Source organism: Acinonyx jubatus, chromosome A1 (genome assembly GCF_027475565.1).
Source record: "Acinonyx jubatus isolate Ajub_Pintada_27869175 chromosome A1, VMU_Ajub_asm_v1.0, whole genome shotgun sequence".
Classification (NCBI taxonomy): Eukaryota; Metazoa; Chordata; class Mammalia; order Carnivora; family Felidae; genus Acinonyx; species Acinonyx jubatus.
The window spans coordinates 47,226,811-47,245,182 of record NC_069380.1 but is presented as its reverse complement, the minus strand read 5'-3'; the positions used below and the strand labels follow the sequence as shown (position 1 = coordinate 47,245,182).

At 39.1% G+C, this 18,372-nt stretch overlaps 1 long non-coding RNA gene across 4 annotated transcripts in view; it reads right to left on the bottom strand.

The window, feature by feature from the left end:
• The window catches only part of LOC113601052 (uncharacterized), a 40,907-nt gene extending 25,667 nt beyond the window's left edge, over window positions 1–15,240 (bottom strand). For 2 of the 4 annotated variants that reach the window (XR_008295946.1, XR_008295944.1), the window contains exons 1-2: window positions 14,354–15,193; window positions 8,895–9,069 (exon numbers count right to left, since the gene is read on the bottom strand). This is a non-coding gene — a long non-coding RNA (uncharacterized LOC113601052). Of the gene's footprint in view, window positions 1–8,087; window positions 8,226–8,894; window positions 9,070–14,353 lie in introns of all 4 variants that reach the window. The other 2 variants (XR_008295945.1, XR_008295947.1) reach the window with 2 other exon arrangements.
• Between the last annotated feature and the right edge of the window lie 3,132 nt (window positions 15,241–18,372).

The following is an 18,372-nucleotide window of genomic DNA, read 5'->3' as shown; positions in this document are numbered from 1 at the left end:
ATGGGTAAGGGGCACTAAGGAATCTACTCCTGAAATCATTGTTGCACTATATGCTAATTTGGATGTAAATTTTTTTAAAAATACAAAATAAAACAAGTTGAAAATTATATATATTTTTTTCTGTATTGATTAGTGGGGCATTTTTCCTTCCCATGACCCAAATCAATAGCCATAAAGTTGTACTACACACTATTTTTTCCTTTACCAACAAATTGGTTTTCAATTTCTGTCTATCCTACCTTTTATTCAATTCATTAACAAGTATTTATGGAGTGCCTACTCTGTGCCAGGAATTTTTCTTTTTTCTTTTTTTCTTTTTCTTTCTTTTTTTATGAGAGAGAGAGAGAATCCCAAGTAGGCTCCATGCTCAGCATGGAGCCTGACATGGGGCTGGATCCCACGACCATGAGATCATGACCCAAGCCAAAATCAAGAGTCAAACTCAACTGACTGAGCCACCCAGGTGCCTCTATGCCAGGAATTTTTCTAGGCTCTTGAGATATACCAGGAAACAAAATAGGAAAAGATTCTTGCTCTCCTGGAGTTTACATTTGAGTCTGGGGAGACTAGCCCATTAATAACAATGGTGATAATGATGATGACAATGACGATGATGATAAATACATAAACTTAAACAGTGTCTTAGAAGATGAGAAGTGCAATGGAAATTTCTTTTAGATAGAACAGCACTAAGAGGAATGCAAGTTCCAGTACAGATGAGCATCAGGCAGTGGCGGGTAAAATTGTTAAAGAGTGTAAGTCAGCCTCATTGAAATGATATTCAAACACGAGAACATAATGGTATCTGGAGAAAGACTGTTCCTAGCAGAAGAAATAGCCAGTGCACAGGTTCTACAATGGGAATGTTCCTGATGTGTTCAGGGAACAGCAAGGAGGTCAACATGGCTGGAGGAAGTGAGAAGTGGGAAAGTGTGCAAGGGGGGACCACGGGGGGACTGTGGGCCAGATGGTGGCTGTTCTTCACCAATGTAAGAACTTGGGGCTTCACCCTAAGACTAATGGCAGTATACTGTAGAGTTTTAATTTTTTGCTTATAATTATTCTGGCTACTGCACTGAAAATTGACTCTGAGGGACCAAGAATAGAAGCAAAAAGACCAATTAGGAAGTTATTATAATAATCCAAGTGAGAGATAGTGATGAATTGAGTCAAAGTGCTTTTAACAGAGGTTATAGGAAGTGACCAGATTCTACATATATTTTGAAGGAAGGTCCAACAAGATTTCTTTTTTTCCTTTTGGTCTTGTTCTTCTTTCTCTTTTTGTTTTGAAATAATTTAAGATTTACAGAAATGTTGCCCCAAAAATATCGTTCCCAAATATCCTTCACTCAGCTTCCCCGAATGTTTACAATTTATATAACAGCTATATGATGTTTATACCAGGAAATTAACATTATATAATACTGATACAGAACCATTAACTAAATTATAAATGTAATTCAACTTTCTGCAGTTTTCTCCCAATGTCCTTTTTCTATTCCAGGATCTATTCCAGGATCCCACATTGACTGCATTTACTCAAATAAGTAAGGATCAATATTAGCACATACTTAAGGATTTATAGAACAAAAATAGGGACTCAAGTCCTTGTGATCCAGATGAGTACCTTTACCACTGTTCCATGCTGAAAAACAAGGTAGACAATCTACAACGAGTAGAAGAGAGAAAAGTGCTCAGGTAAACTCTGGGTGGAAAAAATCACGAGCCTCTGTGCTTTCACCACCTGAAGGGACTCCTAGGTGGTTCCAGTATTATAGTATTCTGAATTTCCATTTTGGCACTCTAAAAGAAAACTTCAACTGGATCATTAAAATGAGGGATCCATGCTGTAGATACCTGTGACTTTTTTTCCTTAGGTCAGTGTTACAAACTTGCTTGTTTTCAATGTTTTCTCTTTAACAACATTGCACTTTTAACTCCCTTGGGTGAGGGGCTAAGAAGAAAGACAGAAGCAATCAATGACACCAATGCTCAGCGTTCCTTCCCTATATAGGGAGCAATAGAACTGGAACCCAAAGAATGAGAACCTTTCGGTAATTAGTTTCGTTTGGTTGAGGCTGGGTTCCTATGCCCCACTTTACAGAGAAAAGAGATCACTAGAAAAGAAGTGCATAGCACAGCTTGAACCTGTGCATCAAGAAAGCAGTATCTGAAGTAAATCCCAGGCTATCTGCATTTGGGGTTCAATCAGCTATACCTTCTATAATCTACATTTAGTTGGCTGCACAAAGAGATTCTTATCTGTAATCATGACCTGGGGGCACTGCAAGATAATCATTAAATGTATTCACTAAACTGTACTTACTAGGGCAGAAAATTGGAAAAACATACCTCAGAAAGATTTTCAAACAAAGGTTGAAATTTAAAAATGGTTTTCTACTTCATCTTCAGTTAATTAAAAAAATTTTACTCTGTCACACCACCACAGTTTGTAATAGAATAGAACATAAAATGAAAACCATTTGTCTCTATATGATTCATTTTAGCAAACATTCGTTCAGTGCAGGTATTTTGTTACCTACCAGCAGTGTATGAAAATAAATATGAAATAGCCCTACCATTTCGAACACGCTTAGCAAACTACAGTCCGCAGTCCAATCTTGTGTTTGTGTGGGCCAAGAACTAAGAATAGTTGTCAGATTTTTTTAATGGTTGGTGGCGTGGCGGGGGGGGGGGGGGTGGCAAAAGAAGAAAAATATTTGTGATGTGTAAAAATTACATGAAATTCAAATTTCTGTTTGTAAGTAAAGTTTTATAGAAATTCAGCCACACTCGTTTCCTCTATAATTTATCTGTGAATGCTTTCACACTAAGATGGCTGAATTGAGTAGTTAACACAGAGACAACTGTGGCCTGCAGTCTTCTACAGAAAAATTTGCCAACCCTTGCTTGAGAAGCTCACCATCTATCGTGGGATAGGGTTACACATATACACTTAGTTTTCATAACACATTTAGTGCTGTGACAGAGGTATAAGAAGAGTGGGAAATTCCTTCTACCTGTAGAAGTCAGAATTTAAGGAGAAAGAAGGCAACGGAGAGTGATGAAAAGGCAAGGACACAGAGAATGGAAGCACACCATAGGGACAGAGAATAACAAACCCATATTGTGTCTGGGAGAAGTTGTGTAAGTAGAAGTGGAGAAAGAAGTGGGAGATGAGATTAAGAAAGTACCTGAAATCAGATTAGGATTTCTAATCCAAAGATTGTCTCCCTGTAGATGGTCATTAAAGATTGTAAAAGCAGAAGTACTTGATCAGATCTGTGTTTTAGACAGATAACTCTAGCAGAAGGGTGGAGACAGGAGAGGGACTGAAATCCTGAGAGAGTAGAGGCAGAGAAACCAGATAAGGGCTGTTGCAACAACCCAGATGAGAGATGATGATCTGACTCAAGACAATCTATCATCCAAGGGCAGGGTGGAGTCCAGAGGTGCAAAAGCATTTCAGACCAACTGAATTGGTGACTGACTGGATTTGAAAAAGAGAGGGGAGGATACTTGACTGAATTTCTGAGCTGCGCAAAATCAATCAATGAATGTCTTGAAGCAAAATAGAAAACCAAGAGGAAAAGTAACTATAACAGAAACAATCAAAGCTTTCCCACATCTCCTTTCGGTGAGAATAAGATAACAAGCTCTGTCTGGGGTACCTCAGGCTTGAGGTGCCTATGGATATCCAGGTAGAGTGGAATATGGCTGAGACAGCTTGATGACCTCTGAAGGTTAGCAGCAAAGAGGCACTGGATGAACCTACGAAGTGCATAAGAGTATTCCAGTCAATTTACTTTAGAATATCATACCCAGATGCCTTTTTCCTTGTTAAACTATAAAATAATCCTGTTTAATTGAATAGGCACTATATATCCTTACAGCCTGGGTTCCTTGCCCCATTGGAAAGATTAAGCAACCACCCCACTACTACAGCCTATTCAAAGCCATAAACATAGTAGGTAAGAAACAAAGAAAGAAGGATATTAATTATATTCAAAAACATCTTTAAGTGATTTAACATCTTCTGCTATAGTACTACAATAAAGCAAAGTTATGGTTATCTTAGTATTTAAACATTAACACCAATATCAAATTTTAAATTGAGTTAAAAAAATAAAATGAGTATATATGTAGGACATAGAACCTATAATTTGCTTTAAATATGATGTTAAACATTTGGCAAACAGAAACAAATAAAAATACTTGATTGCATTGCAACTCTAAGCGCAAAGACCTGTCTATCCTACTGTTATTGGAAAGTGAATCCGAATTCCACTTGCCCAGGGCCAAGTTGCTTGGGTGTGGGTCATCCACAAGTTAAAACCACAAGGCAGAAGACTGGTAGGATTTGGTTTCCTTCTTCCTTAGTATGACAGTGGGGGGCGTTTGGGAAACACAGCATTATGAAATGTGAAACATATTTTGATACAGTGGACTCCCTGGTCTTTAATCCAATAACATATCTTGTACATTTTCAAGAGAGGGGTACTCTTGGTTGCATTTTCTAAACTTATTTGATCACAAAGTAATTTTATCAAAGTATCTAACAGAACTAGTCCACCATGGAAGCCATATTAGGAAACAATCTATTAGTTACCTCCAAGAGCTATATACTTCTTTGTAGGCAACTTTACCCACTACCATCATTCAATAACCATTTATTTGCTGATTATGAGCAAATTTATATCTCTAGTTGAGTTCTTTGTCTCTTGAGCTCCAGACAAGTGTCTAATAAGCATCACCACTTGTTCTGGAAGCACTGAAAAAATTTGTATGTCAAAAATTGACACCAACATTTCCATCTATGCTTCTCTCCACCAAACACACGCATGGGCACACTCACACTCACATTCATATTAACATATAATCTTCTGAGTACTCACAATCTCAGGAAATAGTATTTACATATGGCCAGTTGATTAAACAAGAAATCTGGAAGAAATCTTTGAGTTATTTTCTCCTTCACCATCAATACCCATTCATAAAAGCCTGATGTGATTACTTCTGAAATATCTCCATGACGTAGACAGAGGTTACAGGGCATTGAAACACCCACGATATGTGCATTCTATTTTATATAAATTATACTTCAACAAATACAAATATTTCAGTCTTTTGATACCAAATAATTCAAGTACCTTTAAATCAGAAAAGATAAGTTAGTTACTGATTCTCAAATGTAAATCATTGCTGAAATAATCATTTTGATTAATGAATTGAATGAATCACCTAAAATTCTGCTGTTATGAATCAGTGATCTTCTCATGGTTGTAAGTGCCAATAAAACTCAAACAAGTCAGATCAGTACATGCCTAATAAAAAGCAAGCCCTCATGTAAACCTCAACACTGCTAGGTAAGATTAGCCAGACAAATATTTCATCTCCAAGTCAAAGCTAGAGTTTGCTCAAGGACCGCAACATGGTGTCCCCCTAGCTGCCTTTTCACCAGTTTAAGAAAGAAAGAACTAGGAATTACAGATAGAATTTCACCCCCACATCACATCCTGTTATATGTTTGGCAAAATACCCTTGTAGACTATCTTAAGGCCATTAAAAAAAAAAAAGGCCCTTTTTGTTATGAATTTATTTTATTAAAAAAATTTTTTTAATGTTTATATTTATTTTGGGGACAGAGAGACACAGAGCGGAGGAGGGGCAGAGAGAGCGGGAGACACAGAATCTGAAGCAGGCTCCAGGCTCTGAGCTGTCAGCACAGAGCCCGACGAGGGTCTCAAACCCATGATCTGCGAGATCATGACCTGAGCAGAAGTCAGACACTTAACCAACTGAGCCACCAAAGCGCCCCTTTATTATTTTTTTTTTATCTACATCTTCAATCCTGATATTGACACACATATAGGGGAGAAAATCCACAACATTTCCAAAAGAACTTAATATTTTTCCTTCACTCTGAATTCCTCCAGAGCCAAATATATTCAAGAACCCGAAAGGCAAAATATAATTTTGATATTGGTTTTAAAGGCTGTAACAAAAACCAAAATAAGAGTGGTTTAAACAAGCTATAAATTTATGTAGTTTCCTCATGTAGGAGCCTCCATGGAAGCTTCCAGGGCAGGTAAGCATGGGTACTCCAGAGTCCTGAGAATACAGGATTTTTCATCTACTGGCTTTGCCAACTTTATCAGGCAGCTTCCATCTCTTGTTCGAAGGCAACTTTAACCCCTACCATCTGCGATGGTTTTTATGTACCAACTTGACTGTGCCATAAGGTACCCAGATATTTGGTCAAACATTGTTTTGAGTATGTGTGTGTGGGGGGGGGGGGTGTTGAAAAAGGTTAACATTTACATCAGTAGACTGATAAACCAGAGAGCTGTCCCTTTTGTGAGTCGCTCTCACCCAATCACTAAAGGCTTGAATAGAACAAAAAGGCTGACCCAAATGAGAACAAATTGCTCTCTACCTGCCAGTCTTCCCTCAGGGACATCAGTCTTCTCCTGCCTTCAGACTCAGACTCAGACTGGAACTTACACTCTTAGCTATCCTGGTTCGCAGGCCTTCAGACTGGAACTGAAACATCACCATCAGCTTCCCCAGGTCTCCAGTTTGCCAACTGTAGAACTTGAGGCATCTCAGTCTCCACAATCCAATTATTTATAATAAATCTCTCTCTCTCCCTCTTCCCTCCCACCCCCGCAGGCACACGTACACACACACACACACACACACACACACACACACACACAGAGAGAGAGAGAAACCCTTTTAGATTCTGTTTCTCCAGAGAACCCAGCTAATACAGACTTTGATACTAAGAATGGTTCTCCAGGAATAGAATTTTAAGAATGAGTTTTCTGAATTGTTTCTGGGGTTTCTGGAATGGACCCTCTAATCTGATTAGATTTAAAGATGCTAATTACTCTATTTCTAGTAGTAGAGAGGGCACTGATAGTCCATGGATTGATCTGGTAATAGCAACACACTAAATATCTCCACTGGACACTTCTAATCAACTAGTATAAGAAGCTAGGAGCTGGGTCACCATGTGTATGAAACTTTTCAACATCTTTGGAAAACTAACAAGTTTAATGAGATTACCTTGTTGCTCCTAATGTCACCGGACAAAGTCGTGAAATAAAAGGATGAGCTCAGGGATTAGAATTCCTAGCTCAAGTGCTGCATACATTACCCAAGATCTTCTATGTGTGCCCTAGAGAGAACTGTATCTTCTGTAGCCACAGGGTCAAGATTGCTGAAAATCTAGTGTAGGATCTTATCCTGTGACTAGCTGAATTACAACGCAAGCCCAACTCCCAGCCTCATAAAGTGCCTACTGTTTAGTGACGGTATTGGATGGGATCCTGTAAGTTGGAACGGCGATGTGTGAGTCGACCTTGATAAAGCTGGAAACGTTGAGTCCCTAAATTCCGAAAAGTCTTCTTTCAGGGAATTAACCCAGTCTGAGGGAATTAACCCTGCGTTGCCCTCGGAAACTGAAATGGTCTCCCTTGACGGAGGTGCTATAAAAGACAATCCTGATTCTCCTCAGAACCCACCCCTACCACTCCTTTTTGTTTCTAGACCTCTAACTGAACTGAAGTCACAGCAGGTCCCTAGAGGTGAGGTAAAAAGTGTGACCCATGAGGAGGTCTGCTCTACTCCAGAAGTATTTGAGTTTTCGACTTTACACAGATTTCTAAATGAGGGACCTATGTAGGAACAGATGTTGAGGGTGTGGGGTAACAGTGGAAATTGAGCCAAATTCATTGATACAGGCTGACTAAGATTCTGCAATTAATTAGATTAATTAGATTCTGCAATTAATGTTGCAGCTCAGGGAGTTAAGAAGAGCTCTAACAGTTTCATCGGTTGACTAAAACATAGACCGAGAGGTGGCCCACAGTGAGTGATTTAGAAATGACAGATCTGCCTTGGCTTAATGTAAAGGAAGGGATTCAGAGGTGTGGGGAGAGTGGAACGTTAGAGTGAATTTGTCATTTAAGGCCTACTCTCCCACATCAGAGAGCCTAGAAAGCATACTTTTTATCACAACTGTGGAAACGAAATTTGTGAGGAGAGCCCCAGCATCCTTGAAAAGCTCTGTGATCACTCACTCTTTTCTGTAGGCCAGACCTTAGTAGGGACTAGGTCACTGACTTGGGAAACCTAGATGCAATGGAAGTAATTGGAACCCCGGGCTGGCAGGGCCAAGTGGCAGCATTCAGCCTCCAGGCGCAAGGTGGGCGTGGCAACTGTAAGAGACAGCAGAGTAAAAGCAGCAATCAGGATAGTCTGACCTGTACATCACTATGGCACTGGCTATTTGATCGTAGTATTTCTAGAAGTGAAATAGACAAGAAGTCTACTAAATTCTTCCTTGATCTGTATAAGGAATTGATCTGTTGGAATTGATCCTTGATCTGCACTGCCAAAAACTTATACTGTTCATTTTTCTCCTAGCCTTCCCTAAAGGGATCTCGGGCCTTTTACCGAGGTAACTGTTTTATGGGGAGTAGTGGACACTGGCTCTGAATCGACACTAATTCTGAGACTCAAAACATCACTATGGCCTACCATCATAGAAGGGGCTTATGGAGAAAAATCAAAGGAGGCTTATCTCATAGTGGGCCTTGTGAGTCTCTAAACCCATCCTGCGGTTCTTTCACCGGTTCCAGAATGCATGATTGTAATAGATACACTTATTAACTGGCAGAATCCCCGCACTCGTTCCCTGTTCTGTGGAGTGAGGGTTATTAGGGTGGAAAAGACCAAATGGAGGCCAATACAGCTCTCTCTGCCTAGGAAAATAGTACGCCAAACGCAATACTGCCTTTCTGGAGAGATTGTAGAGGCCAGTAATACCCTCAAGGACGTGAAGGATGCAGAAGTGGTGGTTTCTATCCCACACCCATTCAACTCACCTACGTGGCCTGTGCAGAAGACAGAAGGCTATTGGAGAATGATGGCGGATTATCATAAGCTTAACCAGGCAGCGACTCCAGTTGTAGCTACTGTACCAGGTATGGTTTTACTGCTTCAGTAAGTTAACACACTTTCTGGTCACTGGGATGCAGATACGCTCTTTTTTTCCAATTCCTATTAATAAAGACCACCAACAGCAGTTTACCCCCAGGTTCAGCTCCAAGGCCAACAATACACTTTTACTGCCCTGTCTCTGAGGTGTATCAGCTCTCCAGGCTTACGTCAGAATTTAGCTCTTGGTGACTGGCCTTTTTCTGGCTTATCTTCACCTTCTTGATGTGTCCTCACATGGTGGGGAAAAAAGCTATCTAGTACTCTGTCCTCTTCTTAGAAGGGCGCTGATCTCATTCCTCCACCCTCATGACCTAATTATCTCCCAAGACCCCCACCTACAAATATCATCACATTGGGATTAGGGTTTCAACATGTGAATTTTGGGGGGAACACAAACATTAAGTCCATTGCACAGTTTTAATTTTTTTTAAGTTTTAAATGTTTATTTATTGATTTTGAGTGGGGAGGGGCAGAGAGAGAGAAAGAGAAAATCTCAAGCAGGCTTTGCACTGACAGCACAGAATTTGATGTGGGGCTCAATCTCAGGAACCACAAGATCATGATCTGAGCCAAAATCAACAGTCGGATGCTCAACTGACTGAGCCACCCAGGCACCCCATTGCACTGTTTTAAATAGTATCCTTTACATTTCAATTTCTGATTGCTTGTTGCTATTATACAGAAATAAATCACATATTTATGTGTCGATCTGGTATCTTTTAACTTTGCTAAACTCATTCAGTTCTGGTAGCTTATTTGTGGATCCATTGGATATTCTACATAGACAATCATATTTTCTGTGAATAAAAACAGCATTACTTGTTCCTTTCTAATCAGAATGCCTTTTATTACTTTTTTCTTAACTTTATTGAATCGCCAATTGAATCTCCAATACAATTTTATTAGAAATCATAAGGGCAGACATCTTTATGTCTTGCTCCCAATCATAGGAGGAAAGTATTCAGCTTACACTATTAAATATGATGTTTGCTATAGGGTTTTTGTAGATTGAGAAAATCCTCTTTTTTTATTTTTAATTTTTAATTTTAGAGACAGAGAGAGTGAGAGTAGCAGAGAAGGGCAGAGGGAAAGAGAGAGAGAATCCTAAGCAGGCTCCATGTTCAGTGCTCAGGGCAAAGCCTGACACAGGGCTCAGTCCCATGACCCCAGGATCATGATTTGAGTGGAAATCAAGGGTTGGATGCTCAACTGATTGAGCCATTCAGACACCCCCTATTTTTAATTTGTTGAGAGTTTGTCATGAATGGGTGTTGGATTTTGCCAAATGCTTTTTCTTCATATATTTTGACAATCATATGCTCTTTCTTTTTAGTTTATTAATATGGTGAATTACACTGACCGATTTTTTTAATGTTGAAGCCAACCTTGCATTCCTGGGATAAACCTCATTTGGTTATGATGTATTATATTTTTTATACACTGTTAGATTTAAAATTACTAAAATTTTGTTTAGGATTTTTGCATCTATTTTCATGAGAGATTGTGGTCTATAGTTTTCTTTTTATATAACGTGTGACTTTTAGAATTAGAATAACCTGGACTCATAAAATGAATAGGAAAATATTCACTCCTCTGCAATTTTCTGAAAAATTTGTTTTGAATTGGTATTCTTTCTTAAATATTTAGTGGAAAACACCAATGAAGCTGTCTGGGCCTGTAATTTTCTTTATAGGGAGATTTTTAACTACAAATTCAATTATTTAAGTTGACATAAAGTTATTCAGGGTAACTATTTCTTCTTGAGTTTTGTTAGTTTGTGTCTTTCAAAGAATGAGAATATTTCATCTAAACTGCAAATTTATTGGCATAAAGTTATTATATTTCTACTAATATCTGTAAACTCTCTACCGATGTTACCTTTCTCATTCTTGATACCGGTAATTTATGCCATCTCTGATCAGCATAACTAGAGATTTATCAATTTTTTTTTTAATCTCAAAAAAACAGGTTTGGGTGTAATTGATTTTCTCTCTTGTTTTTCTGTTTTCTAGATCATTTATTTCCACTCTGATCTTTAGTATTTCTTTTCTTCTTCTTACTTAATATATAATTTGCTCTTGTTTTTCTAGGTTCTTAAGGTGGAAGCTGAGGTCACTGATTTAAGAGCTATCTTCTTATCTCAAAGAGGCATTTAGTGCTATAATTTCCCCCTAAATACTGCTTTAATGTCACCCCATGAATTCTGACATGCTGTGTTTGCATTTTCACTCAGCTCAAAGCAACTTCTAATTTCCTTTTTGATTTCTTCTTTGACCCATATTTACAAGCATGTTATTTAGTTTCCAAATATCTGAGTGTTTTCTGGAGAGCTTTCTGTTGTTGCTGGTAGATATTGTGAGTTATACCTTCTTTGATATTTTTGTTTTCCCAAAATTATTCTCAATCTTTTTTTCCAGGACACAGTTTGCCCCTATCAGATTTTCTTTTAAGATTTGTTATGTGGGCTTGAAGCAGTGCTCAAGCTAGGGCTAATTGTTCCCCGGTATGATGGAAGGTCTTTCCGTGTCCTCTGCCTAATCCTGCATGAATCATGAGGTTTTTCCAGTCTGGCTAGTGGGAATAGGCACTACTCACAGTCGCATGGAAGCCCCACACACTGTCACCTCTAATCCTCTCAGGTGGTTCTTTCCCCAGCCAAGAGTCATTTCCTGGTTAGTACTCAGTTGTGTACTTAAGTTTGATTTTAATGGACTTGTAAAGATCTTTGTGTCCACCAACTTGGCAAAACATGATCTTCAAATACATATGGAGTATTTCTAAAAACTGACCGTGTAATTTGACCGTAAAGCAAATGTCACACTGAGTTTCAAAGAATTAGTAAACCGAAAGGAAACAAAAAATACATTTAAGAATTTGAAAACAATTTTTAAAATAAGGCATGCAAGATCTATAAAATATCAACAACATTATTCATAGAACTAGAAAAAAATAATATTAAAATTGGTATGGAACCACAAAAGACCCTGAATAGCTAAGGCAATCTTGAGAAAGAACTCAGCTGGAGGTATCACAATCCCCAATTTCAAGATACACTACAAAACGGCAGTGTTGGTGTTGGCACAGAAATAAGACACATGGATCAACAGAACAGAACAGAGAGCCCAGAAATAAACCCTTGTTTGTATGGTCAATTCATCTATGACAAAGAGCCATGAGGAAAAGGCTGCCTCTTCACTATATCCTGTACACCTGACTCACGAGCGCTTTCCTTCCTTAGCGCAGAGCCTGACATGAGGCTCCATCCCCCTACGTGTCACTCAGTCTCAACTGTGAGGTCAGGACCAGCGCTGAAATCAAGAGCTGGATGCTTAACTGACTGAGCCACCCAGGTGCCCCTGACAACTATACTTTTAAGCCAAAATGAATTTGTAATTAACATGATTCTATTCTAATGGAAATGGTTAACATGACAGCTTGGTTTACATCAACTCTTGGCTGGAAAAATAGGTCACTATTTAAACTCTATTTCCTTCCAAACAAAGTATTGTGAGGCTGCTTCGTTAACTTTTTATTAGGTTAAAAACATATTATTCATTTAAAAAAAAATACATGATTAAGTCTTTTGTAAAAACTCTAATAAGCTTTAAATATTGAAAATTGAAGAGGAAAAAAAAGACAGAGCCTTTCACTTAATGAACTTATTTTACAAGTTTATACACATTCACTTTGGCAAACGTTTCACCTTCCTTTCAGAGGAAATGCTGCCACTTGTAAGCATGGGGGCTTCATGGGCAAGAGAGTTTCTAGGTTGTTTGATATAAACAAGACCACATTATCTCAGTTCATAGGTTAAGGTGAACACAGCATGAAGGCAGGTGGGATAAAGGAGGCCACCGCCTAGCTGTGCCTGGAGACACAGTATCATATGGGGCATGTCTGGGAGTTAAGGTTCAATGACTAGCTTGGCTGCTTACTAGATGCTTCACCACGGACACACTCCTTAACTGTACTATACCTCAGTTTCCCTATCTGTAAAATGAGGATAATAATAGTTCCTCTTGCATAAAGTATTGGACAACCACCTGACACAGACACGTAGATCCTTTAGCATCATGTGTAATATGGTGAACACAATACATGTCTGCCATTTTTATTAACAATTTCATCAGAATCATCTTGTAAAGCGGTCTGGACCTGGCAGATGGTCACATGATAAGTACCACAGAAATGGGTCAGATCTGATTAGCTGTGTCTCTCATATTCTATGTGACACATGCCTAGTATCCCTGACTATGTTTGATTAAAACGGCCACATGGATATACTTGAAGCACTATGTGTTCAAATAGCATGATGTTTTTCACAATATTTTTTCTCTAAAAACTCTTCATTATGATGGGGTGAAATTCCTTAGTGTAACCTGGTCTAGAAGGTGATAGTATGAGGGGAAGACTGTTATTTGACACCCGCTGTCCCCAATTCAGCATCCTTCTGCTGAGACTGCCCCTGGCTCACCACTGTGAGGGTCAGCTGGGAAATTCACACAAGCACAAGAACATGGGAAATAAAATGCATCTTGTCTGGAAGCCTTGATAGATACAGTACAAAACAGCAAAGTATTCCAAATTAAAATTTCAGCACAAGTAAACTATATATGAAGAAATGCAGATGATCAAGCTAACAAACTATAGAGGCAATAGTGATCCAAGAAAAATTCCTTCCTTCCCCCCCTAGAGAAAGTATCTCAATGCCAGAGCACTTCTTTCCCACCCTCATCACCACCACACACACTTCTCCAGAAGAAGGACCAGCCCAAGACTTTGTGTGAGAGGTGAGGGGACAGAGGGAGCTGCAGCACTGTGGCAGAGAACCCCTCTTAAAGATTAAACACAGCAATTCGGCCCGCTCCTGACCCTGCTGGGAGCAAGAAGTCAGGAGGGCGGGGAATGGAGACTGATTATAAATATATATATGTGTGTGTACACATATACACACATACATACAAGTATACAAATATACATACAAGTATACAAATATATATACAAGTAAAATATATACACGAATAGAGAGGGAACTCAAAATGCCTGACGTTTTCAAAGATTTTTTAAGAATCAAACCTTCCACCTACCAATAAACCCTGTCACTGAAGTAAATACTAAATTGCAATTTGAAAAACATGCATTCTCACGTGTGGCTCCCTAAGCTTTTATCTGCCCATTTTCCGTCTCTTTAGAGATGTGCTCTGCTTTTTAAAAATATTCCACACCAACCAAAGGAAATGGATTCAGGGTGGCTGATGAAATGCCTATGGCTAGCCACAGTCTTCAACATCTCAGGTGCCTAATGACTAATCTATTCTTAGATGTATTTAACATATCTACCCACCTCAAAATCAATCACTTTAGCCACTGAGCAGTGGTAGCTGAGAAGTGGTGTCGTGGAGTGCTCTGGAAGAGAGACATCACTACTCCAAGAGGTTATTTTTGCTCTGCCAGGACTTTCATCCAGAGGACAGTAGGCTGAGTGTTGTCACAGAGAACATACAGGTATGACAGATAAGCAAAGGGGAGGAGCACATACATCAGACTAGAGGAAACTTGGGTAGTGGGATGGGTCAGAAGAAAACTCATGAGCTAAGAGTCACGCGGAAGCTATCAACTCCAATCCTGACCCACAAATTGCTCCTTTTAATGCCCTCCCTCCTGCCTAGTCTCTGAGGAATCACTCCCCATTTCCAGAAGCTCCTCAAATACTTCCTTCCACCTATCATTACAGACTGTAAAATACTGTTTTCACTTCCTAAACTTCCAGGTCTAGATTAAGAAGCTTCTTGAGGCACCTGGGTGGCTCAGTTAGTTAAGTATCTGACTTCAGTTCAGGTCATGATCTCACGGCTTGTGAGTTCGAGCCCCGCATCAGGCTCTGTGCTGACAGCTCAGAGCCTGGAGCCTGCTTCTGATTCTGTGTCTTCCTCTCTCTCTCTGCCCCTCTCCTCCTCACTCTCTGTCTCTCAAAAATGAATAAACATTAAAAATTAAAAAAAAAAGTTTCTCCCTCCCACATGCACTATTACCATGTGCCAGGCTCTGCATTAGCTGGGATTATGATAAAAAATCCTAGTAAAGACTTACATGATGTATATGCACAATGTCCTGATAAATCAATAAGTAAATTTCAATTACTGGAGGAAGCAAATGTGTATCTTACAATTTAAAGTTCTATCTTTAGGGGCACCTGGGTGGCTCAGTCGGTTGAGCACCTGACTTCGGCTCAGGTCATGATCTCACGGTTCGTGGGTTCAAGCCCTGCATCAGGCTCTGTGGTGACAGCTCGGAGCCTGGAGCCTACTTCAGATTCTGTATCCCTCTTTCTCTGCCCCTCCCCTGCTCACTCTCTCTCTCTCTCTCTCAAAAATAAATGAACATTTAAAGAAATTGTTTTTAATAAATAAATAAAGTTCTATCTCAATTGTTGATTTCTTGCTAAGGTGACAAAAACAGTATTTCAGAAGTTTCAGAACCATAACAAGTCATAAAAGATTAGAAATTTCCCAAAATAAAACCACCTTGGCCCAACATCCATTAACATGTGGCCATCTACTTAAGAATTCAAGCGAACTCCAAGTCTTGGCTTTAGTATCTTCTTACAAGTAAGTCAAACAAGAACTTATTTTCATTCCAACTTTTTGATGCTTTTAAAGAAGCATGTTCAACTCTGTTTAGATGAATAAGATAAAAGGTCATAAGCATCTTTGCTAAAAACTCCATTTTCTCAAAACATATGGCATGATGGAAACAATGTCATTGTAGTTAGGCCTCAGAACATTTTTCTTAGCACAATTTCCAGAAACCTAGGTGTAATGAGAAAGAAGTGTTATTCATTAGGTTTTCTTTGGACATTTTACCAAAAGCCTTGTTTTCTTTTCCTCATTCACAGTTTACATGGGTGGTGGGGTGGGGGGTTTTGAGGGACAGCATAGCAATTCCTTAAGCATTTATCTGGTCTCATGCTTGCCCCTGGGTGATGGATGACATTCTTCTCATTACGTTTTTGCATAATTATAAAGGCTGTTGCTAACTGTTTTCAGGATCTTCCGTATCTGCTTTGTTTTTATCAGGAAGATCTGGTTCACCTAAAAGAATCAAGAGTGTACGTGTCTTTCGTTTACCCCAGAATTTTACACTGCAAAAGCTACTGCTCTCTTGATTCCCAGAATGTGTTCTTTAATGTTTTTGTTTTGTTGTGTTTTGTTTTTGAGACAGAGAGAGGCAGAGCATGCGCAGGGGAGAGGCAGAGAGAGGCAGAGACACAGAATCTGAAGCAGGCTCCAGGTTCTGAGCTGTCAGCACAGAGTCCGATGTGGGGCTTGAACTCACGGAGTGTGAGATCATGACCTGAGCTGAAGTCGGACGCTCAACCGACTGAGCCACCCAGGCGCCCCCTCAGAACGTGTTCTAATAGTGTGCAGAGTTTATGCCTAATATTCAGACAAAGATTAGATTGTATAAACTGTATAAATTAATTTCAGGGGGTTCAGAGTTCTATTTGATTAGGAATCCTATTGGACAGGCGGCTTAGTGCTTCAAAACATGGACATCCTCCCCCCACCCCCACCACAGAAAATTCTCCCAACAATAGGCCCTTAGCATATACTCAGAAATAAAAGATGCAAATTGGGAGAGTCCATTATTTAAAACAAATAAGTCTAAAAATCTACGGGCATATTTTAATTGTAATCATGGAAAATGTTTTATTAAAAATTTAAAGATACACTCATTCAGATAGCTATTATTAAGAAAGAAAGAAAGAAAGAAAGAAAGAAAGAAAGAAAGAAAGAAAGGAAGGAAGGAAAGAAGCATTGGCGAGGATGTGGAGAAATTAGAACACTTGTCCATTGTTGGCAGGAATGTAAAATGGTGCAGCTGCTATGGAAAACAGTTTGGAGACTCCTCAAAAAGTTAAATATAGAACTACCACAGGACCCAGCAATTCCACTTCTGGGTATATACTCAAAAGAATTGAAAGCAGGAACTCAGATGCACACTAATGTTCATGGCAGCATTATTCATGAACTATGACCAAAAGGTGGAAATAACCCAAATGTTCCTCAATAAGGGGATGAATAAACAAGATATGGCATCTATACACAATGAAATATTATTCAGCCTTAAAAAGTAATAGAAATCTGGTACACGCGCCACATGGATGAATCATGAAAACATGCTAAGTGAAACAAGCCAGCCTCAAAAAAGACAAATATTGCATGACTCTGCTTATATGAGGTACCTATAATAATCAAATTCATAGAGATAGAAAATAGATTACAGGTTGTCAGATATTGGGGAGAGAGAGGAACGGGAAGTTACTCTTTAATGGATACAGAGTTTCTGAGATAAAAAAAAGGTTCTGGAACTGAATAGTGGTTGAGGATTGCACAACAGTGCCACTGAGTTGCACACTTAAAAATGGTTGAAGTGGGGAGTGCCTGGGTGGCTCGGTCGGTTAAACGTCCAACTTTGGCTCAGGTCATGATCTCCCAGTTTGTGAGTTCAAGCCCTGCATCAGGCTCTCTGCGGTCAGCACAGAGCCCTCCTCAGGTCCTCTGTCCCCACCTCTCTCTGCCCTTCCCCACCGCCTCAAAAATAAATAAACATTTAAAAAAGTAGCTGAGGTGGTAAATTTTATGTTATGTATGTTTTATACAATCAAAAAATTAATTGGCTTTTACGATTTTAAGAAATGCAATACAACTTATTTAAAACTAAGCAAAATGCCACATACCTGCTAATCTCTTCCTCTGTTGCACAGAAAAAGGACACAAAGAAGGTAGGCTGGAGAACCCCACTGGTCGAGATAGGCAAACCTATGCCATGAACTCCAAAAGGGCCGAAATATCTCAGATCAGTCAAAACCACAGCAATGTCACACAGGAAAAACATTTTTTGATTGACCAAACATTTCACTTTCCAGACAATCGTTGCATTCTCTTGAATATACAACCTAATAATTAAGAAATTTATGCTGTTGCTCTGAGACATAAACTATTTCACCTTATCTTTTCCCCTCACAGTGATTCAGTTAGGAACACTACAGTCCATTTATTAAACTCTTTTTTTCTCATCACATAAACATACAAATCCAACCACGCAAATACAGTTTGCAGAAAAGTAACAAATCCTAGAGCCATGCATATTACCTATGTAATCTTGGATAATTCCACCTCCCTGAAACCTTGATTTCCTGATCTGTAAAATGAAAATAAATACGCTGAGACCACAGAATCAACCTAAGAATGAATGAGAAAATGTGAAAGTACCACCTTCGGCATGTCATGAGGATCTAAATGATTTTTGAGTACATGAATGAGTGAATATAAATGAAACGACTGGAAGAAAATGGGGAAA